Raw genomic sequence first — 27,143 nt, 5'->3', positions numbered from 1 at the left:
TTGGGCTTTACAATCCTCATCAGGTTAATTTAAACCCTGTTTAGTTTAACAAAGGTGCCATTGAAGATCTTTCAAAGGTGAAGAAATTGTATCACCTTTTGGACCTTGGGACTCACCATTGATTCCTCTGATCTTAATGACAAAAGTCATTTTGAGTAAGCAGGAATGTAAAAAATGCCAGTTTTCCTGCCATCCTAGCCATATGAATCTCTGTTCTGTACACCTGTTTCTGCTCCTTGTGATAATGCTTTAACTTTTTTCATAGATCAGTTTCCTCCTTGTCTTTCTTTCTTTTTTATTTCTTTTTTTTGGTTTTTGGGTCACACCCAGCAGTGCTTAGGGGTTCCTCCTGGCTCTACACTCAGAAATCGCTCCTGGCAGGCTCAGGGGACCATATGGGATGCCAGGATTCGAGCCACCGTCCTTCTGCATGCAAGGCAAACACCTTACCTCCATGCTATCTCTCCGGCCCTTGTCTTTCAAAGCATATTTTGAGCAAACTTCTTTCTCACACACTTAATCTTCAGCTGCAAAATTCTTTTACTTTTTCTTCAAATTTTCTGGCACATCAGGAAGCTTCTTTTTCTTTTCTGCTGCTGCTGGTTTAGTAGGACCCTTCTTTTTCTTCTCTTCTGTACTCTCTAAGGCTCCAGTTAGATACATGCATCTCTTTGAATTAATATTTTTAACTTATGGGAAGGTAGATACGCAATGTGGAATTTCTGGGTCATATGGCAGCTTTCGTCTAAGTTTACTGAGGACTCTCTATACTGTTTTCCACAGATAACATTCCCACCAGCAGTGAATGAGTTTCTTTTTCACCACATCCCCATTAGCACAGACTGCTCCTACTATTTTTCGGGTGGGGACACACCCAGGGATGCTTAGGGGTTACTCTTGACTCTACACTAAGGAATTATTCTTAGTGGGCTTGGAGAATTCTATAGGCTGCCAGGGATTGAGTCCAGGTCTGCCATATGTATATCAGTCTGACCTTTGTTTCTACTTTTTTTTTTGGTTTTTGGGTCACACCTGGCAGCACTCAGGGGTTACTCTTGGCTCTGCACGCAGAAATAGCTCCTGGCAGCACGGGGGATGCCGGGATTCAAATCACCATCCTCCTGGATTGGCTGCATGCAAGGCAAACACCCTACCACTGTGCTATCTCACCAGCTTTTTTTTTGTTTGTTTGTTTTTTGGGTCACACCTAGCAGTGGTCCTTAGGGCTACTCCTGGCTCTGTGCTCAAAAATTGCCCTGGCAGGCACAGGGGACCATATGGGATGCCAGGATTCGAACCACTGTCTGCCCTGAATCAGCTGCCTGCAAGGCAAATGCCCTACCGTTTTGTTATCTCTCTGGCCTCTATTCCTACTATTTCTGATATATGCCATTCTTACTTATGTGAGATGATATCTCATTATTGTTTTGGTTTAGATTTTTTTATTCATTATCTTTTTTTTTTTTTTTTCGGGCCATACCCGTTTGATGCTCAGGGGATGCTCAGGGGTTACTCCTGGCTAAGCGCTCAGAAATTGCCCCTGGCTTGGGGGGACCATAAGGGATGCCAGGGATCGAACCGTGGCCCTTCCTTGGCTAGCGCTTGCAAGGCAGACAGACACCATACCTTTAGCACCACCTCGGCTGGCCCCTATATTATTATCTTATTATTGTCTTGATTTAGATTTTATCTAATTATCTTATTATTTTTATCTCATTACTGATTTAGATTTCTTTTGTTTTTTTTTCAGCCACACCCAATGACCCTCAGGGGTTATTTCTGGCTATGTGCTCAGAAATCGCTCCTGGTTTGGGGGACCATATGGGACACTGGGGATTGAATTGAGGTCTGTCCTAGGCTAGCACATGCAAGGCAGATGCCTTACCACTTATGCCACCACTCTGGCCCTGATTTAGATTTTCTTAATAAGTGATAGTGAGGATTTTTCATATACATACTGGCAATTTGCTTGTCTTCCTCTCAGAAGTGTCTGTTTCTTTCTTTCAATTTTTGATAGGGTTTTTCAGTTTTCTTTGATCTTTCTGAGTACTATATACATTTTGAATATCAAACCTTTATCTGATGTATTAGATGCAAATATTTTTCCATTCAGTTAGTGATCTTTTAGTTTTACCCCGTTTCTTTTGCCATACAGAAATTATTTTGTTAAATCTAGTCCCATTTGTTTATTTTTTTCTTTTGTTGCCTTTTCAGTATTACCAGATCACTGAAGATGCTTTTAAGATTCAAATCTTGTAGCATTCTGCCTATATTTTCCTCAGTGTACTTTATAGTTTCCAGTTGGATCACAATATCAGACTTTGAATTGACCTGTGTAAGGTGTGAGATATGAATTGAACTTTAATTTCTTATACATAGTTATCTAGTTTCCCCAGCATCTGTTGTTAGAGGCTGTCTTTACTTCATTTCAGAGTCTCGATTCCTTTATCAAAAATTAATTATCCACACATATTAGATTTTGTTCTTAGCTATTCTATTCTGAACCATTGATCAGAGAGCCTATCTTTATTGCGATACCATGCAGTTTAGGTATGAGATACCTCCACATTTCTTAATTTTCAATATGGCTTTGACTATTTGTGGTCTCTTCACAAGAGCTCTTTCTTAGAACATACCCACATGCCTGAGACAATGGACTGCAATTGAGTCCTTAGCAGTTGCACAAGAGAAATTTTGGTAAGTTCAGGTGGCAGAGAGCATACAAAAAGGACACAAAACTGACTTCTGGAGGTTCTTGGAGAAGTATTGGGAAAGAGAAGGCTGTTGAAGTTTGATACATGAATGTGGCCTTGGGGACCTGTAGGTCTGATTTCCTTTTAATTTCTTTATTTTTGCAACAAAAACTGAGAGTGTTGTCGCTAATCAATACCAGAGAGCCAGAGTGATAGTACAGTGGGTAAGTTGCTGCCTTGTATGTGGCTGACCTGGATTTGATCCCTAGCATTGATTATGGTCCCTTGAGAAACACCAGGAGTAATTCCTGAGCACAGAGTGAAGCAACCACTAAGCATTGCAGTGTTTGTACCAAAACAAAAAAATCAAACAAATAATAAAAACAGTTGAACCCCAGAGCAGAGTCTATATTGCACTCCTTTATCCCTTTTCAGACAGTTTTTCTTGTTTCCTGACTCCTTAAGAGTTATCCACATGAAGTGCTCCACTCAATTGCTCTAGTCCACAGAGAATGGGGCTTTATTTTAGAGACCAGAGTTCAGCTTTATTTCTCAGAGTTCCAGTTTGCATGGGGACAAAAGTATTTACCTAGTGGGTTTGGTGGTAAAGGAAGTAGTAAATTCTACTGGAACCTCTTATTTGGGGGCTGGAGAAATAGTACTGTAGGTTTGGCTTTTGCCTTGCCCACAGCCAAACTATGTTGTACCCCAAATGGCTTCTGAGGCAAGCCAGGATTGATCCCTGAGCACAGAGGCAGGAGTAAGCCCTGAGCATCACTAGGTGTGGCTCCTAAACCCCTCAAAATAAAATAATATATAAAACACATTATTATATTATTGCTCCAGCCCCAAATCCAAAAATATGCAAATGAATCACTTTAATTTCTTCTTTTTTTGGGGGGGGGTGTCACACCTGGCAGCGCTCAGGGGTTACTCCTGGCTCTATGCTCAGAAATAGCTCCTGGCAGGCTCGGGACCACATGGGGTGCCAGGATTCAAACCACCATCCTTATGCATGCAAGTCAAATGCCTTACCTCCATGCTATCTCTTTGGCCCCTGAATTGCTTTAATCTCTGTACCACCTTTCTGTGACCCAAGTGAATTTAAAACCAACTATCATGAAACCATACTGTTTCTTAGAGTGCTTGTATAAGTAACATTTTTCTGTCAAAAAGGGATTGGGGAGGGGAAAACGTTTATTAAAACCCTGAGCTATAATCTATCTTGCAGTGACACTTCTTTGGCTGAATCTCATCATTATTCATGGCCTTTTAAAAAGAATCCTGACCAAAGCTATAGTACAGTGGGATAAGATATTTGACTTTCACACAGCCAACGTGTTTTATTCCCTGGCACTATATATGGTCACTCAAGTCTGATCCCTAGGTGCAGAACCAGTAGTAAGTCCTGAGTATCGCCGTGAATTCCCCACCAAAGAAAAGATACCACTCCCCATTCCCTTTATTAATGTTGATGTTTCTGTTGTTGCAAAGATCAAGGATCATATACATGCCTGGCTGTGTTGTTCACACATTATTAGCTATGGTGCTGATCCAGAGTAGCATCTCATTGCAGTGCTCACACGCTGGATCACGGTGTCACCAAGATTTGCATACTTCAAGTTGTGATGCTTACAGATGGATAAGCACTCTTTTTGAGGGGCAGGGTTGAGGGATTGGGTTATACCTGGCTCTACTCACAGGATATTTCTGGCTCTGCACTGAAGAATACTCCTGGTCGTGCTCAGGTGACCATATGGGATACTGAGGATTGAACACGGATTGAACACGTTCAAGTCATTCTCCCTACCCACTGTAATATCGCTCCACCCCTGAGGAAGCAATATTAGTTGAGGCACTCATGTTGGTTGACCATGCATGGAGGTCTCTGGGTTCATTGTGCTGTTCATAGCAGTGCCCACTAGAGGTCATTCTTCCGGGATGCAGTGCTCACATGTATGTTCACCAGCATTTCATATTCCTCTTTATTTTATTTTATTTTTTTAATTCTGGGGAAGGGGGTGGGTCACAACCAGCAGTGCTCAGGGGTCCTTCCTGGCTCTGTGCTCAGAAATTACTCCTGGCACACCTTTCCCGCTGTGCTATCACTTTGGATTTTATTTATTATTTTATTTTATTTATTTGTTTGTTTGTTTATTGGATTTGGGCCACACCCAGTGGCGCTCAGGGGTTTCTCCTGGTTCTGCACCCAGAAATCGCTCCTGGCTTGGGGGTCCATATGGGATGCCAGGGGATCAAACCGCAGTTGGTCCTGGGTCAGCCGCGTGCAAGGCAAAGGCCCTACCACTGCAACATCACTCTGGCCCTAGACCCTATTTTTAAAAATGTTCCATGGATTCAACATGAATTACAAAATTAAAAGTCATTTATGATTGAGTTTCAAGCATACAATGTTTTAATACTAATCCCTGCACCCATGCCCACTACCTTCCACCAGTGGCCCTAGTTTCCTTCCACCTACCCACCTACCTCTGACCATGAGAAACCTTTACTTTTTTAGTATATTATTTATTTTTATTTATTCTTTAATACATTTTATTTTTAAATGTTTATTAATATATTTATTTAAGCACAATGGTTACAAACATGTTTGCAGTTAGGTTTTAGTCATAAATCTTTTAATAAATTTTAAATTGAATTACCATGAGATACAGTTACAAAGTTGTTCATGATTGAGTTTCAGTCATACAATTTCCAGCATTCCTTCACCAGTGTACATTTTCTTTTTTTTTTTTTTTTTTTTTTTGGTTTTTGGGCCACACCCGGAGGTGCTCAGGGGTTACTCCTGGCTGTCTGCTCAGAAATAGCTCCTGGCAGGCAGGGGGGACCATATGGGACACCAGGATTCGAACCAACAACCTTGGGTCCTGGATCGGTTGCTTGCAAGACAAACGCCACTGTGCTATCTCTCCGGGTCCGAATGCTCATCATAATACCTATTTTTATGTGTCCCACAAATTCTGATAAGTTGTATCTTCATTTTTGATTTCAGGAATCTTTGATTTTTGTCTCTGACTCACTAGTTGTTCAATAGTAAGGTGTTTAATTTTCAAGTGTTAAAGGTCTTTCTTTGTGTCTGTTTGTAATTCACTTCTAATTTCAGTGCATGCTGATCTGAGAAGGTAGTTGGTACAATTTACATCCTTTTGATTTTATGTTTTATGGTACAACATGCTCTCTGGTCTGTCTTGGAGAATGTCCCCTATGCATTGAAGAATGTGTATCCAGTTTTTGGGGGATGGAGACCCCTATATATATTCTAAGACACTCTTCCTGGGGCTGGAGAGATAGCATATTAGTAGAGTGTTTGCCTTGAAAGTGGCCTGCACAGGACTAAGGGTGTTTGGAATATTGGCATCCCGTATGGTCCCCTGTGCCTGCCAGGAGCAATTTCTGAGCAGAGAGTAACCTCTGGGAACCACCGGGTGTGGCCCCAAAAACAAACAAACAAAAAAAAACAACAAAAAAGATACACTACCATTTCTTTCTTCAGAGCCAGTATATTCTTTTTAGGATTTAGCCTGGTTGACCTATCAAAGGGTTACAGGGCAGTGTTGAAGTCTCCCACTATTATTATGTTGCTATTGATATCTTTCTTTAAATCTATTAGCAATTGTTTTAAATATTTTGCTGGCCTCTTATTGGGTGCATATGTTTATGAGTATGATTTATTTATTGTGTACATATCCCTTAATTATTATGAAATGTCCATCTCTGTCCCTTAACTTTTTAAATCTAAATTTTTTTTTAAGTTTTTAGTTTTTGGGCCACACCCAGCGGTGCTCAGGGGTTACTCCTGGCTGTCTGCTCAGAAATAGCTCCTGGCAGGCACGGGGGACCAAATGGGACACCAGGATTCAAACCAACCACCTTTGGTCCTAAATAGGCTGCTTGCAAGGCAAATGCCACTGTGCTATCTCTCCGGGCCCTAAATCTAAATTTTGTGTTGTCTGATATTAGTATGGCCGCCAAGCCTTTATTTTTTTAAGGCTTTTTATCCTGAGGACAGGAATTCTGGTGATACCCAATCAGCTGGGTCAGAGAGTCAATGTGAGTGTCTGAGATATAGTGGGGTTAGGGATCAATAGGGCCACCCCCAATAATTTTCAAGGGACATTGAGTCTACATCCATGTGTGATCAGGAGGCCATGTGGCAACAGAGCTAAAACTGGTTTCGGGAACATGCAAGGTATGTTCAGACTCTTGGCCTCTAAAGATTCTTTTTTTTTATTATTGTGACCAATGTGAATTACAAGTCTTTCACAGTTATATTTAAGGTACATAGTGACAGTAAATTAGGGCCTTTCTCACCACCAGTGTTGTCCTCCCTCCACCCTTGTTCCCACCATGCATCCCATACCTCCCACCTTTTCCCCCTGGATTGCTAGTGTAACAGGTCCCCTTTGTATATAACTTGTTATAGATCTTGATTCTGTTGTCATTGACTTTGGGTTTGGCATTTAGGCCTGATCATTATTTATTTCCAATCAATGTTCATGTGACTGCTCTTGGCACCATCCACTCCCCCCACCAATTTATGAGGTAGAACAAGATGATTCAAGTTCTGTAGTCCCATTGAGAAAAAAGCTGGGAGAAGTCCATCTAAGAGTTATCAATATCAATTGAATAGAATAAAGGGAGGAAAAAGAAGCAACAACAGGGGATAGAGTGGTGGCACAAGCAGTAAGCCATCTGCCTTGCACGCGCTAACCTAGGACGGAGTCCCATATGGTCCCCAAGCCAGGAGTGATTTCTAAGTGCATAGCCTGGAGTAACCCCTGAGCATCACCAGGTGTGCCCTACCCAAATAAAGGCAAAACAAGAAGCAACAACAACACATACAGCCACAATAAACAACTACTAAACAACAACAAAGAAAAAAGAGGGAAAGAAAAAATAAGGGAAGGAGGGCTGGTGTGGGGAAATTAGAAAGGAAATTCCCTTGGCCAAAGAGATACAGGATTTCTCCACCCTTGAAGCATACTGTCATGGGAGCAACTACAGGCTCTGGACATGCTCATTATTGAACCCCAAGGTCTTTTTATGGTGCCAGGAAATATTCTGCTCAGTTGTGGATGGCAAAATCATTCCTCTGTAATTAGAGATCTGGTATTTACACAGGCCATAGGATGGAGTCTGAGATAGAGTCTTTCTTTATGGTTCTAGAAATTCTGCTCCATCATGGTTGTTGTAGTCAGCCCTCTGTAATTAGTGATCTTGGTTTTTGCACAGATCCCAGGACGAAGTCGAGGATATAGTCTTTCCTTATGGTTCCAGAAGTTCTGCTCAGTTGCAGTTGTCAAAGTTAGGTCTCTGAAATTCGAGATCTTGGTTTTTGTTCAAATCCTAAGCTGAAGTTTTCTTATTGGTCCCAGGAAAAGTTCTTATTGGTCACAGTTGTCAAAGTTAGTCTCCTGTAATTAGTGATCTTGGTTTTTGTGCATATCAAAGGACAGAGTGTCTTCTGATTTCATCTTACCATTAGGTGATGAGGTTGTTGCTGTTTCCTCATCATCAGGATGTCGTATCAACCTGGTGCAAGTTGGTGCCAGAGAGGTATTAAGAACTCCCCTGGGAGAGTTTGGTTCCTGGTTTTATTGCAGGGAACTGTATTGGTTCTATGGATTGGGATCTGGGGTTCAGGGTTGGATGGTCAATGTCGATCACATGGAGTCTAAGTTGGGTCCCCATGACACATGTTCAGGGTGGGAGGCACCTCTGTATTATAAAATTTATGGGTTGTAATCCCTAGGAGATAAGAATTTGTTTCTATACATAAGATTTCCCCCTTTTTAGTATGCCTATGCAAAGGGGAATGGTGCCATATTATATTGCTGGTGAATTTGGGGGTAAGAATGACAGGCTATATAATCTCTGTGCCATGGTTTTTTGGGGGCCACACCTGGTGACACTCAGGGTTTACTCCTGACTATGTACTCAGAAACTGCTCCTGGCTTGGGGACCATATGGGACGCTGGGGATTGAACCATGGCCATTCCTAGGTTAGTGTGTGCAAGGCAAATAAATGCCCTACGCACCTCTCTGGTCCCTCATCTATGGGTTTTAAGAAAAATTAAGGACATTATTGTAATAATGCCCAGAGACAATAGAGATGAGGGCAGGAAGGACTGGCTCACAATATTAAGCTCATCACAAAGAATGGTGAGTGCAGTTGAGAAATAACTACACTAACAACTATCATGATGATCTTAATGAGTGAGAGAAGTAGAATGCCTGTCTCAAATACAGGCAAGGTTGGGAAGGAGGAAGGGGGGCATTGGTGGTGGGAATGTTGTACTGGTGAAGGCAGGTGTTCTGTTTATGACTGAAACCCAACTACAATCATGCTTGTAATCATGGTGCTTAAATAAAGATTATATATATAATAAAAGTTCCTAAATTGTCTTATTCCGTTCTTTCTTTTTTATTTTTTTAATATCTTTTTTTTTTTTTTTTTTTTTTGGTTTTTGGGCCACACCCGTTTGACGCTCAGGGGTTACTCCTGGCTATGTGCTCAGAAATCGCCCCTGGCTTGGGGGGACCATATGGGACGCCGGGGGATCGAACCGCGGTCCTTCCTTGGCTAGCGCTTGCAAGGCAGACACCTTACCTCCAGCGCCACCTACCCGGCCCCTTTTTTTAATATCTTTATTTAAACACTTATTCTGTTATTTCCTGGAAGCACTTTGCTTCCTATTTATATTCTTTTTTTGTTTGTTTTGTTTTTTGTTTCTTGTTTTTTTGGTCACACCTGGCAGTGCTCAGGGTTTCCTCCTGGCTCTATGCTCAAAAATCGCTTCTGGCAGGCTCAAGAGACTATATGGGATGCTGGGATTCGAACCACCAGCCTTCTGCATGCAAGGCAAACGCCTTACCTCCATGCTATCTCTCCGACCCCGAGGCTACTTTTTCATTTGGAAATAAACACTCCAAGAGAGAGGCATTACTATTTTTTTTTTTTTGGTTTTTGGGCTACACCCGGTGACACTCAGGGGTTACTCCTGGCTATGCGCTCAGAAGTCGCTCCTGGCTTGGGGGACCATATGGGACGCTGGGGGATCAAACTGCGGTCTGTCCTAGGCTAGCGCAGGCAAGGCGGGCACCTTACCTCTAGCGCCACCGCCCGGCCCCTAGAGAGGCATTACTATTAAGGTATTAAACATACAAAGAAAATATCAATATTTTGATATTCGTGGGGGGTGGTGAGATCCAGGGCCCATTTCCATCCCACACCATGGTATTGTTAGGTTTGACAAATGGTTTGCAGCAATAAGGGATCAGGTAGTTTCCTTGAGCTGGGGCTTCTTCTGGGGCTGAATCTGGTAGCATGCAAAAATCCACATTTAGGGAGGAGTGTGAGAAGAAGGGCCACATAGAATGAGTCTGCAGGAATGGTGGTTTCAGCTTCTTGCCGGGTCCTGAGATGTGGAACTAAGAGGATGTCCTTTTGCTCTGGGAGCTGGGTGGTGGTTTATTGGGGCAGACAGTTGATCTCAGTATCTAATGAGTTAAGAACTGAAGGTAGGGCTGGAGCGTTGGCAAAGTGGTAGGGAGTTTGCCTTGCATGCAGCTGACATAGAATGGACCTCGGTTCAATCCTCCAGCGTCCCATATGGTCCCCTGAACCAGGAGCGATTTCTGAGCACAGATCCAGGAGTAACCCATGAGTGTAACTGGGTGTGGTCCAAAACCCAAAAATAAATAAACAAAAAGAAACAGGGGGCCAGTTCACTGTCCCTCAGGCCGTTGAAAGACCGGACTATAGTGAAAATAAAAACTATGAACAAATTCCCATGCACACTGCATATATCTTATTTTGAAGTGAAGAAACAAAACGGGAACAAATACATTATGTGGCCCGCGGGCCGTAGTTTGAAGACCCCTGAGCTAGAGCAATAGCACAGTGGTAGGGCCTTTGCTTTGCATGCAGCTGACCTGAATGGACCTGTATTCAATCCCCGGTGTCCAATATGGTCCCCCAAACCAGGAGCGATTTCTGAGTGCATAGCCAGGAGTAACCCCTGAGCATCACCAAGTAAGGCCCAAAAACAAACAAAAAAAGAATTGAGGGTAAAGAGGGTTAAATATGGAGGAATAACGGATCAGGATTGGGGGGGCAGAGGATATAAGAAGTTCTGAAGGGGGAGGGGGTAACATATAAGAGGGGCTATATACAGTATAGGCATGGATTGTTTACAGTAAAGTTTAGGCAGACAAAGAGGAGTCCACTGTATACAAACTCATGCCCACTTATAGACAGACATTTGATATCTTTTCATAAGTTGTTGTTGGAGGACTGACCCTCATAGGATGGGTCTGAGCACTTAAGAAATAATTGAATCGGGGCTGGAGAGATAGCACAGTGGTAAGGCATTTACCTTATACACAGAAGGATGGTGGTTCGAATTCCGGCATCCCATATGGTCTGCCTGTCAGGAGAGATTTCTGAGTCAGGAGTAACCCTGAGTGCTGCCCTGTGTTACCCAAAAACCAAAAAAAGAGATAAATAAATATCTACAGTATAGATTAGTAGAGAAAGAAAAAGATAAGAGGGATAAATAAAGAAAAATAAGTAAAAAATTGAGATTCAGGGTTTCTCTGCCCTTGAAGCATACTGCCATGGGAACAACTACTGGCTCTGTACATGCTCCTTACTATACCCAAGGTCTTTCTATGGTACCAGGAAACTTTCTGCTCAGTTGTAGATGATAAAATCAGGCCTCTGTAGCTAGAAATCTTGGCATTTGCACAGGTCATAGGACAAAGTCTAGGACAGAGTCTTTCTTTACTGTTCTAGAAGTTCTGTTCCATCATTGTTGTTATAATCAGTCTTCTGTAATAAGTGGTCTTAGTTTTTGCTCAGATTCTCGGCCAAAGCCTAGGATAGAGTCTTCTTCATGGTTCCAGAAGTTCTGCTCAGTCTCAGCTGTCAAAGTTGGACCTTACTTACTGTGGCTGTGCAAAAAAAAAAAAAAAAGTGGGGAGCAAAAAACCTTGCCACACCAGCAGTCCTTCCTTTATTATTTTTTTATTTTTATTTTTCTCTTTTTTCCTTCTTTTTCTTCCTTTCTTTTATTTCTTTTTCACTCTTGTGGTTATTATTTGGTGATTTGTTTTTATTTTTTGCTGGATGCTTTTTATTTTTTTGGTAGTTACTGTCTTTTTTTTTATTGTTGTTTGTTGGGTCTTTATGTTATGTTTTTCTTTTTTTCTTTTTTTTCCAAGCAGAACCACTCAACTTGAATCATCTTGTTCTCCCTCATGAATTGAGGGGAAAATAAAAAGGAACTGTACCAGGACCAAACAGCTGTATGAACATTGAGTGGAAATTAAAAATGATCAGATTTAAACACCAAACCCAAAGTCAACAAAGAAATCAGTACCCCATCTACAACAAGCTATACACATAGGGAAACAGTTACAGTAGCACTCCAGGGGGGGAGGGTAAAGGAGGGAGATGCTGGGGAAAGAGGTGGAGGGAGGACAACCCTGCTGGTGGAAATGGCTCTGATTAATTGTCATTATGTACCTCATATATTACTGTGAAATGGGACCGGAGAGATAGCATGGAGGTAAGGCCTTGCATGCAGAAAGATGGTGTTTCGAATCCCAGCGTCCCATATGGTCCCTCAAGCCTGCCAGGAGCAATTTCTGAGCGTAGAACCAGGAGTGATCCCTGAGCGCTGCTGGGTGTGACCCAAAAACCAAAAAAAAAAAAAAAAAAAAAAAAAAAGAAAGAAAAGAAAGAAAATATTGGGGCCGGGCGGTGGCGCAAGAGGTAAGGTGCCTGCCTTACCTGCGCTAGCCTTGGACGGACCACGGTTCGATCTCTCGATGTCCCATATGGTCCCTCAAGCCAGGAGCGACTTCTGAGCGCATAGCCAGGAGCGACTTCTGAGCACTTAGCCAGGAGTAACCCCAGAGCGTCACTGGGTGGGGCCACAAAAAAAAAAAAGAAAGAAAGAAAATATTACTGTGAAAGATTTGTTATTTACTTTTGGTCACAATAAAAATTATTCTAAAAATTGAGCCAGCACCTCGGAGTGGGAAGATTATCCAATTTCTAGGCACTTCATCAATGACAGGAGTGAACTTTGCTAAATGAAACCTTCAGGGTTAGATTGTGACTCCACCCAGTCCTTTTTTGTTTTGTTTTGTTTTGTTTTGGGGCCACACCCGGCAGTGCTCAGGGGTCACTCCTGGCTGTTCTCTCAGAAATAGCTCCTGGCAGGCACGGGGGACCATATGGGACACCGGGATTCGAACCAACCACTTTTGGTCCTGGATCGGCTGCTTGCAAGGCAAACGCCGCTGTGCTATCTCTCCGGGCCCTCCACCCAGTTTTTTTTAAGGAAATTATTTGCCTCCAACCTTTGACTTTGAGTCTATGTTTGCTCTCACCATTCAGATGTGTTTCTTGTAGGCAGCAAACCATTGGATTCAATCTTTTTAATAGGAATTTTTTCATGGCTTATTTAAAAAAATTTAGTTGATAATTTTTATATTAATATCTTTATTTAAACACCTTGGTTATAAATATGATTATAGTTGGGTTTTAGTCAGGTAAAGAACACCCCCCTTCATTGGTGCAACATTCCCACCATCAATGTCCCAAATCTCCCTCCTCCCCACCTCACCCCCACCGGTACTCTAGACAGGCTTTTCACTTACCTCATTCATTCATATTGTTATGTTATTTCTCTAACTGCACTCAGCACTCTTTGTGGTGAGCTTCATGTCGTGAGCTGGACCTTCCAGCCCTCCTCTCTTTGGCTCTGATGATTATTGCAAAAATGTCTTTTTCTTTTTCTTTTTTTTTACATTATCTTTATTTAAACACGGTGATTACAAATATAATTGTAGTTGTATAATTACAGTCATGTAAAGAACACTCCCCTTCACCAGTGCAGGATTCCCACCACCAATTTCCCAGATCTACCTACTCCCCACCCCACCCACACCTGTACTCGAGACAGGCTTTCTTTTTCCCTCATTCATTCACATTGTTATGATAGTTTTCAGTGTAGTTATTTCTCTAACTGCACTTATCATTCTATGTGGTGAGCTTCGTGTCATTAGCTGCACCTACATGGGAGGATGCGGGGGAAGTAAGGGTTGGGACTGAGGCAGTAAAATATTAGAAATGAGCTTTGTAGGGTAGTATCAAGGTCCCAATACAAGATGGATATTATGGATATATAGAATATATGCACACAATACTATCAATATGAAAACAAAGAGAAAAAATTTTCACTGACTGTCCCAATATAAACCAGTGCTAGAACAGCCTGCCCTCCTCCCAGAGCACATTCCCATTAGTGTAGGAGAGATAGGGGGAAAGCCTGTTGACTGCTATAGAGTCCACCTACACTGGTGCCCAGGGAAAAACTGAAGTCCAGGGGAGAAAAACCCTATACCTGGCAAGAGCTGGTCTCCAAAATCAAGGACAAAATCGGAAGCCAGATGTCTGCCTGCCCTCCTCCCCATGCACCTCCCCACTGAGTACGGAGGGAGGGGGCAACCTGAGGACCACTAAGAGTCCACCTGAACCCACTTCTGGCCATCTGAGCTGGCACCCAGGGAAGGCCTGGAGTCAGGGGAAAAAGACAAGGATGGCTGGGGGCTTGCCACGCCTCCCAGCACTCCCCAGGCTAGGGAGAAAAGCTCTGGTATGGGGCTCTCCAAATGCTATACCTAGCAAGAGCTGGTTTCCAGAATCAAAGAGGAAACCGGAAGCCAGATGTCTGCCCCCCCTCCTCCCCATGCACCTCCCCCCTGGAGTACGGAGGGAGGGGGGAACCTGAGGACCACTAAGAGTCCACCTGAACCCACTTCTGGCCATCTGAGCTGGCACTCAGGGAAGGCCTGGAGTCAGGGGAAAAAGACAAGGACGGCTGGGGGCCTGCCAAGCCTCCCAGCACTCCTCAGGCTAGGAATAAGTGTCCTGGTAAGCTCAGTTTTTCTGATCTATTAGTTCAGTGTGAAAATTTCTAATTTCAGTTGACAAGTCTTCTTTTTTTTTTTTTTTTTTTTTTTTTGGTTTTTGGGTCACACCCGGCAGTGCTCAGGGGTTATTCCTGGCTCCAGACTCAGAAATTGCTCCTGGCAGGCACGGGGGACCATATGGGACGCCGGGATTCGAACAGATGACCTCCTGCATGAAAGGCAAATGCTTTACCTCCATGCTATCTCTCCGGCCCCGACAAATCTTCTTAATGCTTAATTTTGCTCCAGTCAAGTTTATCGACACTTTTTTTTTGAGCTCCCTGAACATTTTCCATAATTCTACTCTAAACTTCTTTTTTTTTTTTTTTTTTGTTTTTGGGCCACACCCATTTGACGCTTAGGGGTTACTCCTGGCTATGCGCTCAGAAATTGCCCCTGGCTTGGGGGGACCATATGGGACGCCGGGGGATCGAACCACGGTCCTTCCTTGGCTAGCGCTTGCAAGGCAGACACCTTACCTCTAGCGCCACCTTCCCAGCCCTACTCTAAACTTCTTGAGAGTATACCTATTTGTTTCCTACTTTTTAGATTATTAGAGGAGCCATCTTGATTTCTGTAATTATGGGGGTGTACTGCAAAATTACTCCATTGACCAGGCTGTAGATTGCTTCTTAAAATGTGCAGAAATGGAATTGAGGGGTTACAAGATAAGTTTCGGGTGTGGGTCCTGAAGAGATTATAGTCCTTGGATGTAGGTAGGCTCAGCAGAGGAGAGGTAGAGAGCAAGGCCGCTGTGGTTTATAACTCTCTGAGTACCCAATCACGGCAGGAATTGGCCCCACGTGCATTGGGTGGGGGCATCTTACGGGGTGTGGGTCCTGAAGAGGTTATAATCCTTGGATTATTTTTCTTTTTCTTTTCTTTTTTTTTTTTCGTTTGTTTGTTTTTGGGCCACATCCGGATGTGCTCAGGGGTTACTCCTGGCTGTCTGCTCAGAAATAGCTCCTGGCAGGCACGGGGGACCATATGGGACACCAGGATTTGAACCAACCACCTTTGGTCTTGGATCGGCTGCTTGTAAGGCAAACACCACTGTGCTATCTCTCCGGGCCTGTCTTTTATTTTTCTTAAAACCCATAGATGAGTGAGACCATTCTGTGTTTATCTCTCTCCCTCTGACTTATTTCACTCAGTATAATAGATTCCATGTACATCCATGTATAGGAAAATTTCATGAATTCATCTCTCCAGACACTGCATAATATTCCATTGTGTATATGTACTACAGTTTCTTTAGCCATTCATCTGTTGAAGGTCATCTTGGTTGTTTCCAGAGTCTGGCTATTGTAAATAGCACTGCAGTGAATATAGGTGTGAGGAAGGGATTTTTGAGTTGTATTTTTGTGTTCCTATGGTATAACTTGTATGGGAGCTCAATTTCCAGGTTTTGGAGAAATCTCCATATCGCTTTCCATAAAGGGATTTAATCTTTTGATTCATTTGCCACTCTGTCTCTCTTAAGTGGTATTTCAATCCATTGATATTGAGAGAAATGATCATCATGGGATTTAGTGTTATCCCTTTGTAGGAGTTTGCTGTGTTTGTTGGGTCTACGGTGCCTTAAAGTAGACTTCTCTGTTATTCTTTTAAGGCTGGTTTTGAGTTTGTAAAGTTTTGAGCTGTTGCTTGTTTGTCAAGCTGTGTATTCTTCCTTCAAACCTGAATGTAAGTATGTCTGGGTGAAGTAATCTTGGCAAAGCATTCATTTGGTTGAATTTTGTCACTATATCCCACCACTGCCTTTGGACCTTGAGGGTTGCTTCTGATAATTCTACTGTAAATCTTAAGGATTTGAATCTTAAGGATTAAGATTTAAATCCTTAAATCTTAAGGATACTCCTTCATATGTAACTTAACTTTATAAAAATGCTGTTTTCAATATTCTCTCACTATCTTTGGTATTCATTATCGTGCCTTGAGGTGTTTTTTGCTGGATTTCTTTTACCTGGTAATCTTTGGGCATGTAGGATTTCGTTGTATGCACTATTTAGCTCTGGGAACTTCTCTTCAGTATCCTTGACTCGATTCTTTGTGGGAATTTCCCTCCTGTGTCTCTAAGACTCCAATGATTCTTATGTTATTTATTTGTTTGTTTTGTTTTTTTGGCCACACCAGTGACGCTCAGGGGTTACTTCTGGCTTTGCACTCAGAAATAACTCCTGGCTTAAGATAACATGGGATGCCTGGGATCGAACCGAGGTCCATCCTGGGTCAGCCGTGTGCAAGGCAAATGCTCTACCGCTGCGCTATTGCTCCAGCCCTTCTGACATTATTTATATTGAGTTTATAGCAGACTTCTATTTTCATCGGTTCACAATTTTTTTTTGGTTTTTGGGCCACACCCAACATCACTCAAGGATTACTCCTGGTTCTGTGCTCAGAATTTGCTCCTGGAGGGGCCGGGTAGGTGGCGCTGGAGGTAAGGTGTCTGCCTTGCAAGCGCTAGCCAAGGAACGGACCGCGGTTCGATCCCCCGGCGTCCCATATGGTCCCCCCAAGCCAGGGGCGATTTCTGAGCACATAGCCAGGAGTAACCCCTGAGCATCAAACGGGTGTGGCCCAAAAACCAAAAAAAAAAAAAAAAAAAAAAAAAAAAAAAGAATTTGCTCCTGGCAAGCTCAGGGACCACATGAGTTGCCAGGGTTTGAACCCAGGTCAGCCATGTGAAAGGCAAATGCCCTACCCACTGTACTATTGCTCTTCCTTCTCCATTCACATTCTTTGACGATTTCTTTCCATCTGATCATTTAAGTCTCTTTTATGTATAGAGTTGTTATGCTGCTCATCTTCCAGCTCACTCATTCTGTCCTCAGCAGCTATTCTCTGCTGTTGAGACTTTCCAGTGAGATTTTTATTTTGCCTACCAAGTTTTTCAGTCCTGTTATTTCAGTTTGAAGTTTTATTATTTCTCCTTCAATATTTTTTTATTCTTATTTGTGGTTCTTCCAGTTAGTTCAATGGTTTCTTCGAGTTATTTGAACATCCTCCAAATTTACTTTCAAAAATCTTTATCAGAGAGGCTATATAGGTGACAGGTAATTGTTGGGTGTGCAGAGCTATCATCGTCATTTTCTTTTTTTGGTTTTTGGGCCACACCCGTTTGACGCTCAGGGGTTACTCCTGGCTATGCGCTCAGAAATTGCCCCTGGCTTGGGGGGACCATATGAGACACCAGGGGATCGAACGGCGGTCCGTCCATTTGCAAGGCAGACACCTTACCTCTAGCGCCACCTTCCGGGCCCCAATTATCATCATTTTTCTAAGCATGGCAGTGTTCTGCATTTTCCCCATTGTGTCCTTTATAGTGTGGTGTTTTCTACTTTTTGTGCTGGGGTTATTTGACTAGAGGATATGTGTGTGGCTGTGGAGCAGAGTGGCCATGCTCTTTTCATTGCACAGATCTCACTGTGTCCTATCTGGGCCTCAGGGTGGGCACCACTTGCTGCCACCTCTAGGGGGTGGGTGATGACTCACCAAGCTTTTCTACACCTTGTCTGGGTTCTGTCCAGGTCTATTTTGTTTGTTCTGAAGCCATACTGGAGTAAACATAGGAATTACTCATAGGTCTGTGCTTAGGGAACATTCCTGGTAATGCTAAGTAGAACCTGTCCAGTGATATGAATTGAAAGTGGGGTTATTTTTATGTAAAGCTACTCCCAAATGTTTCTTTTTTTCTTCTTTCTTTTTTGGGAGGTCCACATCTGCTGATGCTCAAGGGTTACTCAGAAATTTATCCTGAGGGAGCACCAAACCCTACCACCCCAGCACCCATACTTTTTCTTGTTTTGTTTTGATTTGTTAGTTTTTGACTTTATTTTCCTTCTCTTTGTTCTTTCACTTTTCTTTCTTTTTCACACGTGTTATTATTTAGAGATTTATTTTTATTTTTATTTGCTGGGTCCATTTTTTTCTTTTTTCCTCCATTTTTCTTTTTTTTTCTTTTCTCCTTTCTTTTTTTGGTAGTTGTCACCAAATTTTTTTCTCCCCTTTTTCTTATCCCTTTTTATCTCCAATGACGGTGGAATCAATGCTCAATCTACAACAAACTGTAAAGTGGAGACCAGTTGCACTGGCATACTGGGGGGTAGAGGAGGGAGATGTGGGATGTATGCTGGGAATAGGGACGGAGGGAGTTCAGCACTGGTGGTGGGAATGCCCCTCATTCATTGTCACTATGTAACATAAATGATGCAGTGAAAGATTTGTAATGCATATTGGTCACAATAAAAATTAAAAAAAAAAAAGAAAAAAGAAAAAAAAGAAATTTATCCTGAGGTGCACAAGGGACTGGATGGAATGACAGGATCAAACTAGATTTGATAAAATAAAAATCACCAACAGGGGCCAGAGGGATAGTACAGAGGGTAGGGTGCTTGCTTGGACACACATAATTGACCCTGATTTGATCCCTAGCAGTGTTAGTGTCCCTTAAATTTTGCCAGAAGTGATCCCTGAGTGCAGTGCTAGGAGTAAGGCCTGAACTCTACCAAGTGTGGCCCTGAAACAACAAACATGTATTAATCACCAGAATAGGCCTGGAAATAGTATAGCCCTTAGGGAAAATATTCCTGACCAAAGTTTGATACCTATCATCAGATTGTCTCCCAAGCATAACAGAGGTGGCCCTAGGGACAGACAAGCATAGCCTGGGTGACCTGGTGGGCCTGGGACCACAGAGTCTGCTCAGTACTTTGTCCTGGATTCAGGCTGCCACTAAGTATCTGTCCCAATTGTTTGAGTAATGGATGGGCCTGGCTCTCAGGCCCTGTGAGCATCACTTGGGAGGTCCCCCCAAATAAGTCAATCATAAATATTGCCAGCAAATGTAGTAGAGCAGGAGGCAATCAAAAATACTTTGTCTCTTTTTTTTATTCCCCTGAGGGGGTGCACCGTTCCTGAAGGTACTGCAATACCAGGTCCATGCGTGGAATGGATGGAACAAGCTCCTATCCCAGTTCCTAGTGCCAAAAATCCATCTAATATATTGTCATGAGATAGACAGTGTATCAGATATTAAATTGATAAGAACAGATACTACACTTGATCTTAGACAAAAGGCCAAGAAGCAATACTTTGTCTCTTTCTAACTTCTTTCAAATGCAAATTTCACTTCTCTTGCAGGCATTCTGCTTAGCCAAAGTATATTAATCAAAAAAGTCTGTTTCAATGTAATATTATGCAGCTACAAAGAACAATGAAATAATTCAATTTGCTGCAACCTTGTTGGAACTGGAAGATATCATGTTGAGTGAAGTAATCCAGAAGAAGAAAGATAAACACAAGATGATCTCAGTTATCTGTGGTACATAGAATAACTAGATGAGAAAATTTAATGTAGCAAAAAAGGATGTCTAGATCATTCTTTTAAAAATTTTCTTTATTTTAGATACTGTGGTTTACAGAATTGTTCATAATCTACTTATATTTGGCATTCCATATTCCACCACCAACATAACATTGCCTTGACCTTGGTCATAATTTTCCCAACATTTGCTGTCCCTTGACATGTAGGAATAATTTACTTACTATTATGTGTATTTCTAATGGGAAATCATAATTTAAATTATTGGTGTGTCACAATAAGTAGATGCGCAGCCCACAAATTTAAGGATCTACAATGCTGGGCTAATGAACTCATATGGCAACAGCAGTGTGATCAAGATGTGAGGCTGGTATGTCTATGAATTTTTCCTGCTAGATGAGCCTCTCTTTCAAGAGTTATATGAGTTTATGGTGTTGGCAGCTGCACAGACATGGCAGAAGGCTCTGGTTTGTGGGCATGGCTGCCAGGGACATTTGGAAGTACAGAGGCAAGGTGGCCCTGTTGACTCTAAAGGTACCTGGAGATGTCAGCCGTGCAACCAGCATATCTGGAGCATTTGTCGACTGAGAATCTCTGTAGAGATGATGAGTGGAGAAGCAGTGAAGCTGGGTCATTGATGTGGAGGCAGTTGTAGGGTAGATCTGTGTGTAGTTCCCAGGGCTTAAGTGGTGGTGTTAGATCCTGAGGCCCTGAATATAGCATCATAACTGTAGAAGCTTGTAAGTTTATTCACCCCTTCCCCCTCCGTTCTCAGAAAATGCTCTCAGTCACATTCTTGGGCCAATTCCAAGAAAATGAAATGTCAGTTTGTACTGTAGAGTGGTCAAGGTCTTCTTGCTATAAAGGTCATTCTGTTTTTCAGCCCAAACGGTATCAGAACAGATAAGGGAGGACAGGAGTTAGAACATATGTGAGACATATGTGTAAGGGATTGACACAGAGAGTGAAAATGAAATTGAACCAATCATGTATACTGTAGAAGTTAAACTGATTGTATTAACCAATGAAATGTTTAGCCTGCTAACCCTATATAAACTGCTTGCTAATTTCACTAGGAGTTCTTGTCATATTACACTGGTTGGATGAGACTTGGTCCTCAGCTAGCAGAATAAACTCCCTTTTGCATATTACATTTATTAGAGGTGGCCTTTGACTCTCAGTGCCGACTGGGTGGTCTACTCAGACCTTAACAGTGGTGGTGCAATCAGCTATGAGATCAATATCACCCTTCATACTATAATTTAGGGAGAAGAAGGACCGTGAAGGAAAGAATTCAACTCTGGAAGGAAGATGAGTATGGGAAGTAATGGGGGGGGGATAGTGGTTAGGGCCTCAGTCTTACTGATGATGTGAAAGAATGCCATATCTAGATATCCAAATCATAGACTTAACACTGAAAACATGAGATCTAAGCTACAACCACTGAACTTTGTAATGTGTCTGTCAAGAAAGCAGGCGAAGTTGGGGGGATATGGAGGGATGATGGAATATGGAAACACTATGGAAGGAAGTTTACACTGGAGGGGTGTTGGTGTTGAATATTATATACCTAAAACTCAGCTATCAGTAACATTGTAAATCACGGTTCTTTAACTATTTGAAGAAGTCAAGAATAGTACAGTGGGTAAGGTGCTTGTTTTGCATATGAACAACCTGGATTCAATCACTGGCATTCTGAGCCTTGTCTGTTTGTTATTTATTTATTTTTGGTTTATGGGTAAAACCCGATGGCGCTCAGGGCTTACTCCTGGCTCTGCGCTCAGAAGTCGCTCCTGGCAGGCACAGGGTACCATAGGAATGCCAGGATTCTAACTACAGTCTGTTTTCAAATCTGCTGCATGCAAGGCAAACACCCTACTGCTGTGCTATCTCTTTGGCCCCTGTTTATTTTTTTAATAAAAATATTTTTGGGGGGGCTGGAGAGATAGCATGGAGGTAAGGCGTTTGCCTTTCATGCAGAAGGTCATTGGTTCAAATTCCTGCACCCCATATGGTCCCCCGTGCCTGCCAGGAGCGATTTCTGAGTGTGGAGCCAGGAGTGACCCCTAAGCGCTGCCGGGTGTGACCCCCCCAAAAAAAAGAAAAAAAATATTTGGGGGCTGGAGCAATAGCATAGTGTAGGGCATTTGCCCAGGATGGACCTGGGTTCAATTCCCAGCATCCTTTATGGTTCCACAAGAATGCCAGGAGAGACTTCTGAGTGCAAAGCCAGGAATAACCCCTGAGTGCCACCAGGTGTACCCCCCCCCAATTTTTTTTTAGCTTTTGGGCTACACCCAGCAGTGCTCAGGGTTTACTCTTACTCTGTGCCAAGGAAGTGGTATTGGTGGTGCTCAGGGAGACCGTCTGGGATACCTGGGTCAGCTTTGTGTTAGGCAAATGCCCTATCCACTGTACTATTGCTCCAGGCCTTTGTTTTGCTTTTAAAGTGCTAGCTAGGGCCAGAACAATAGTACTGTGGGTAGGGCAGTTGCCTTGTACTCAGCCAATCCTATTTTGATCCCCAGAATACCAAATGATTCCCCAGCCTGTAAAGAGATATCTCAGAGTGCAGAGCAAGGAGTAAGTCCTGAGCATCTCTGGGTGTGCCCGAAGCACCAAAAATGAAAACCAAAACTTGAAGTACTGAAGATTGAACAAGGCCTCACACTTGCAAGGAAAATGCTCTGTCCCTGAGCTAAAACCCTGAGTAATGATTTAATTTTGTTTGGGCCACCCCTAGTGATGCTTAGGGGCCACTCTGTGCTTAAGAGTAGATGGGAGCTATGTGAGCCAGAGATAGATAGCATCTAGCTCTGGTCTGGTCTCCTGCATACAAAGCCAGGATTCTGCCATAGAATTATGTTTCCAGTTGACATTGGGCAGAACCTAGGCATAAATAACCTCACACCTGCAGGGTACATCTCTCACTGAGCCACATCCCTGGGGATGCAAGAACCAGGATTTTATCTTCGATTCCATGTGGCACTTAACAGTTTAGGAGACATTTCTCATTTAAGTGGCCTCACACTCTCTCAATCTATATGTCCTTAGGCAAATTAGCTAAATTACTCTGGTAATCTTGTTCCATTAGTACATGGAGGAATCCACAATGCTTGGGATGTGTGTGTATGTGTGTGTATACATGAATGTGCAATTCACAGTTAATAAATATACAAAAACGTGATATCTTACATTAGTTTTTCATTCATTTATTTTTTCAATATACATTTGTCTATTTGAGTGGGTTCCCACCCCTTTTTACCTGTGGCTGCTGTTAATACCACTGCTGCAGGCTCGTGGTTTTCACTCTTTTTTACATATCCTTTTTTTGTTTCTGGTTTGTGGTTATATCCTGTAGTACTCAGGGGCTCCTCCTTAGCTTTTTGCTGAGTGGGGGTTACTGCTGATGGTGCTCACAGTGCTGGTGTTTAAACTTGGGGCTTCCAATTGCAAATCCTACACTCAATTTCTTCAGCTATCTCCCTGGTACCATTTACACCAGTTAATTGGGACAGACCCACTGGTCTAGTTAATAACTACAATGGAGCTCAATGAATGGAGTGGAGCCACATGAAATGCCTGCCTTGACTCTGAGGAGAAGCAGGGGCATGTGTAAAATCACTCCATCCTCTGCTCCTTTTGTTCAACCCCAGATGAATGAGTTTGAATCAGGGTCACACATAAAATAATCCAGACCAGGGTGAGGTGAAACATGTATAGTCTGGCAGTCTTCTACCTATTATTTCTAGAAATAATTGTTTTTTATTGAGTACAGAGACCACCACCCCCGTGGGGCATTAAGCTCAGGCTATTCTGAACCTGTACCTCCTGGGTTTACAATCTTTGTTTTGGATGAAACCATGTTGTAAACAAACAAATACAAAAAAACCAGGGATGATCTTGTTTTAGGCAAAATAAGGTGTAACCTAACAGGCATGCACTACCAAGCAGGCTGAAAAGGGATTCTCAGGCCTGTAGGCATAAATTAATTCATATGGTGAATTGGGTCCCCAACTGCTAAGTTGGTGAATGGTGAAGAGGAGATGGTTATAGCTGTGACAGCAGAAGGGGCTTTGAACCTAAGAGAAGCTTTAACTTGCTTTTATGGGATGCTGCACTGGTTTCTAGAGTGGCTCATGGGTTGCCATTGAGATAGTTCCCCTCATAACATCAAGACCTCCCCATGGGAAACTGGGGGAGAAATGGGGATTGGGCAAGCAAGCACCACTCAGGGAAACAATATGCAATATGAACCCTGTAATCTCCAGACTCCCATTTTGTTCTGATAAGCAGCTTGCCTGTTTTGGGTGCAGGTGAAGGTGGGATAAAGTGCTGAGTCACAAACAGCAACTGGACAGAAACAGTGCCAAAACCCTTACTGGAAGATTCAATGAACTTGTCCAATAGGATACAACAAGGTTTTCTAGGGTCTGGAGCTATAGTAAGGTGCTTGCTTTCCACATGTTAGGATCCGTGGAAGTCCACCGCCTCAAATAAAGACCACGAATCTTCAGAGAATGCAAAAGCAAAAGCAAGTTTATTGAACTAGCTAGCTAGGGCTTCTGGACAAAGACCAGAGAGCCCCATCAAGGAAAATGGGGAACTTTTATAGTTCAGAAAGGGAAGTTTGAGGGGGTACAGCATCTGATACTAGTGTGTCATAGTGTTGGGTCTTGTGGTGGTCAGCACTTTCTGTCCTTGAAGGCATCCTGTGTACACTCAACAGGAGTTGCAATCCCCAGGGGAGTTATGGGGATTTAATCTTTGTTTAGAATAGTAAGAATAGGTTCTGCTTTTAACATGCATAGCAAAAACACATAACAAAGGTTGTTTGCCATATTTCCCAAGCTTATCCTTCTTAGACTTTTCAATGACTGGCTGGGAGTTGATCTCTGGTGACCCATATGGTCTTTCAAGAACCATTGAGAGTGATCCCTGAGTGCAGTCCTGGAGAATGTTCTGATCACCAATGGGTATAGCCCCCAAACAAAACAATACCAACAGTATGGTTTTCTAGAGCCTAGCCTCTTACTTGTGAAGGCAGGGCACACCAGGAAGTGCTCAGGGCCTACACCTGGCTTGGTGCATGGGGATCATTTTCGACATTGCTCTGTGGATTGTGCTGTGGAATTTGAAGAAAGCAGATAAGGGATTCCCCCCACCCAATGAGTTCTTGAGAAAAACAATAAAAGCAACATTATCATAATCTGTGGGGGAAGTGGGGCTCCACCTGCCAGAGGAAGCTTGGCTAGACTCTGACAAGATGTTTTTCTTTAAGCCTAATTCCCACCTTCAACTCCCACCCCAACCTCACTCAGGTTGGGGTTTTATATTCCCCCCCAAATGCCAGTTAATTAATGCTAGTTACAATTAATTAAGGTCTTTCTTAAAGGGGTGGACCCTTTTTTCGGGTTACAGGGGTAATACAGTAATGTAGGATAAGACATGACAGTATTCATAGAGGGGTATTCTGTCACTCATTTTTTATTTAGTTTTTGGGCCACATCCAGTGACACTCAGAAATCGATCCTGGCTTGGGGGACCATATGGAATGCTGGGGATCAAACCCGAGTCCATCCTGGATCAGCCATGTACAAGGCAAATGCTCTACCACTGCGCTATCATTCTGGACTCTGTCACTCATCTTAAAGTAAACCAAAGTATGATTGCTAGACCCACTTGGTGGACACAAACTGAAGTCTCGGGGCCAGAGAGATAGCATGGGGCCCGGAGAGATAGCACAGCGGCATTTGCCTTGCAAGCAGCTGAACCAGAACCAAAGGTGGTTGGTTCGAATCCCGGTGTCCCATATGGTCCCCCGTGCCTGCCAGGAGCTATTTCTGAGCAGACAGCCAGGAGTAACCCCTGAGCAATGCCGGGTGTGGCCCAAAAACCAAAAAAAAAAAAACCCAAAAAACAAGAGAGATAGCATGGAGGTAAGGCATTTGCCTTGCATACAGAAGGGCGGTAGTTAGAAACCCGGCATCCCATATGGTCCCTCGAGCCTGCCAGGAGTGATTTCTGAGCATAGAGCCAGGAGTAACCCCTGAGCGCTGCGGGATGTGACCCAAAAACAAACAAACAAAAAAAAAAAGAACTGAGGTCTTTTGGGACCAGAGAGATAGCACATGGGTCACAAGTTCAATCTACAGCATCCCATATGGTCCCTTGAGCATTTCCAGGAGTGATTCCTGAATGCTGAGCCAGGTGTAACCCCTGAGCATTGCCAGATATGACCCACCAACCAAAATAAATAAATAAATAAATAGGATTAAGATCTCATAAGACTGAAAATAATGCTTGATGTGTTTGCCCAAAGAAGGCTGTGTCCCACATACTCCCCAGAGAAGCTTCAACAAGAACAAATGGTTGGGGCTGGAGCAATAGAACACCAGTAGGGCGCTTGCCTTGCATGAGACCAGCCCAGGATGGACTCGGGTTCGATCCCTAGCATTCCAGATGATCCCCTGAGCCTGCCAGGTGCGATTTCTGAGTACAGAGCCAGGAGTAATCCCTGAGCATCACCACTGGGTGTGGCCCCAAAACCAAAACAAAACAGAAAGAACAAAGGGTTGCAATAAGGATATGCAGGTGGACACTCAAAGAGCCAAGCTCTTCCTCTTGACAACAGTATAGCAATGGTCACTCTGATCTCCAAGAAAACCCTGTTTGGGCATAGTTTGGGACATTGTGGAAAGGAAAACAAGTTGTTTCTTTATTGGGGGGGGGCTTGACCCCTATCTCTATCTGAGACGTGTATTCTCTGCTCTGGAGAAGCTTATGTTCTCTCTTGAATGTATCAGTGTCTCTTCTGCCTTCATTATCTCTAAATAAAACTATTTTACTTCACTGTTCATCTAGAATTCTTTTCTAGGAGGGACAATGATGTTCAAGGAGACCTGGCTAGAATTTAGGACTTTCTTTTTCTGCAAAGAGAAATTTCTCGCTCCAGCCTGGGTTCCCTGAGAAATAGTCTGATAGGAATCACTTCCTATACAGGCATAACAAGTGGAACTCAGGTGAAGTTTGACGACTGCTTCATTGGGCTAGAGAAACATCAAGTCTATACTGTGCAGGACTTCATTGCAGGTTTTCATCAGTCCTAAAAGTTCCCAGGT

At 42.9% G+C, this 27,143-nt stretch overlaps 1 non-coding gene across 1 annotated transcript; it reads right to left on the bottom strand.

Moving 5' to 3' along the window:
- Positions 1-19,599: 19,599 nt before the first annotated feature.
- On the bottom strand, positions 19,600-19,790 carry LOC126000021 (U2 spliceosomal RNA). The gene has a single exon (XR_007492425.1). It is a non-coding gene; the product is annotated as a U2 spliceosomal RNA (small nuclear RNA).
- Between the last annotated feature and the right edge of the window lie 7,353 nt (positions 19,791-27,143).

The sequence above is a fragment of the Suncus etruscus genome, chromosome X (genome assembly GCF_024139225.1).
Source record: "Suncus etruscus isolate mSunEtr1 chromosome X, mSunEtr1.pri.cur, whole genome shotgun sequence".
Lineage (NCBI taxonomy): Eukaryota > Metazoa > Chordata > Mammalia > Eulipotyphla > Soricidae > Suncus > Suncus etruscus.
Note: the sequence above shows the minus strand (reverse complement) of the source record. Positions and strands in the feature narration are given on the sequence as shown.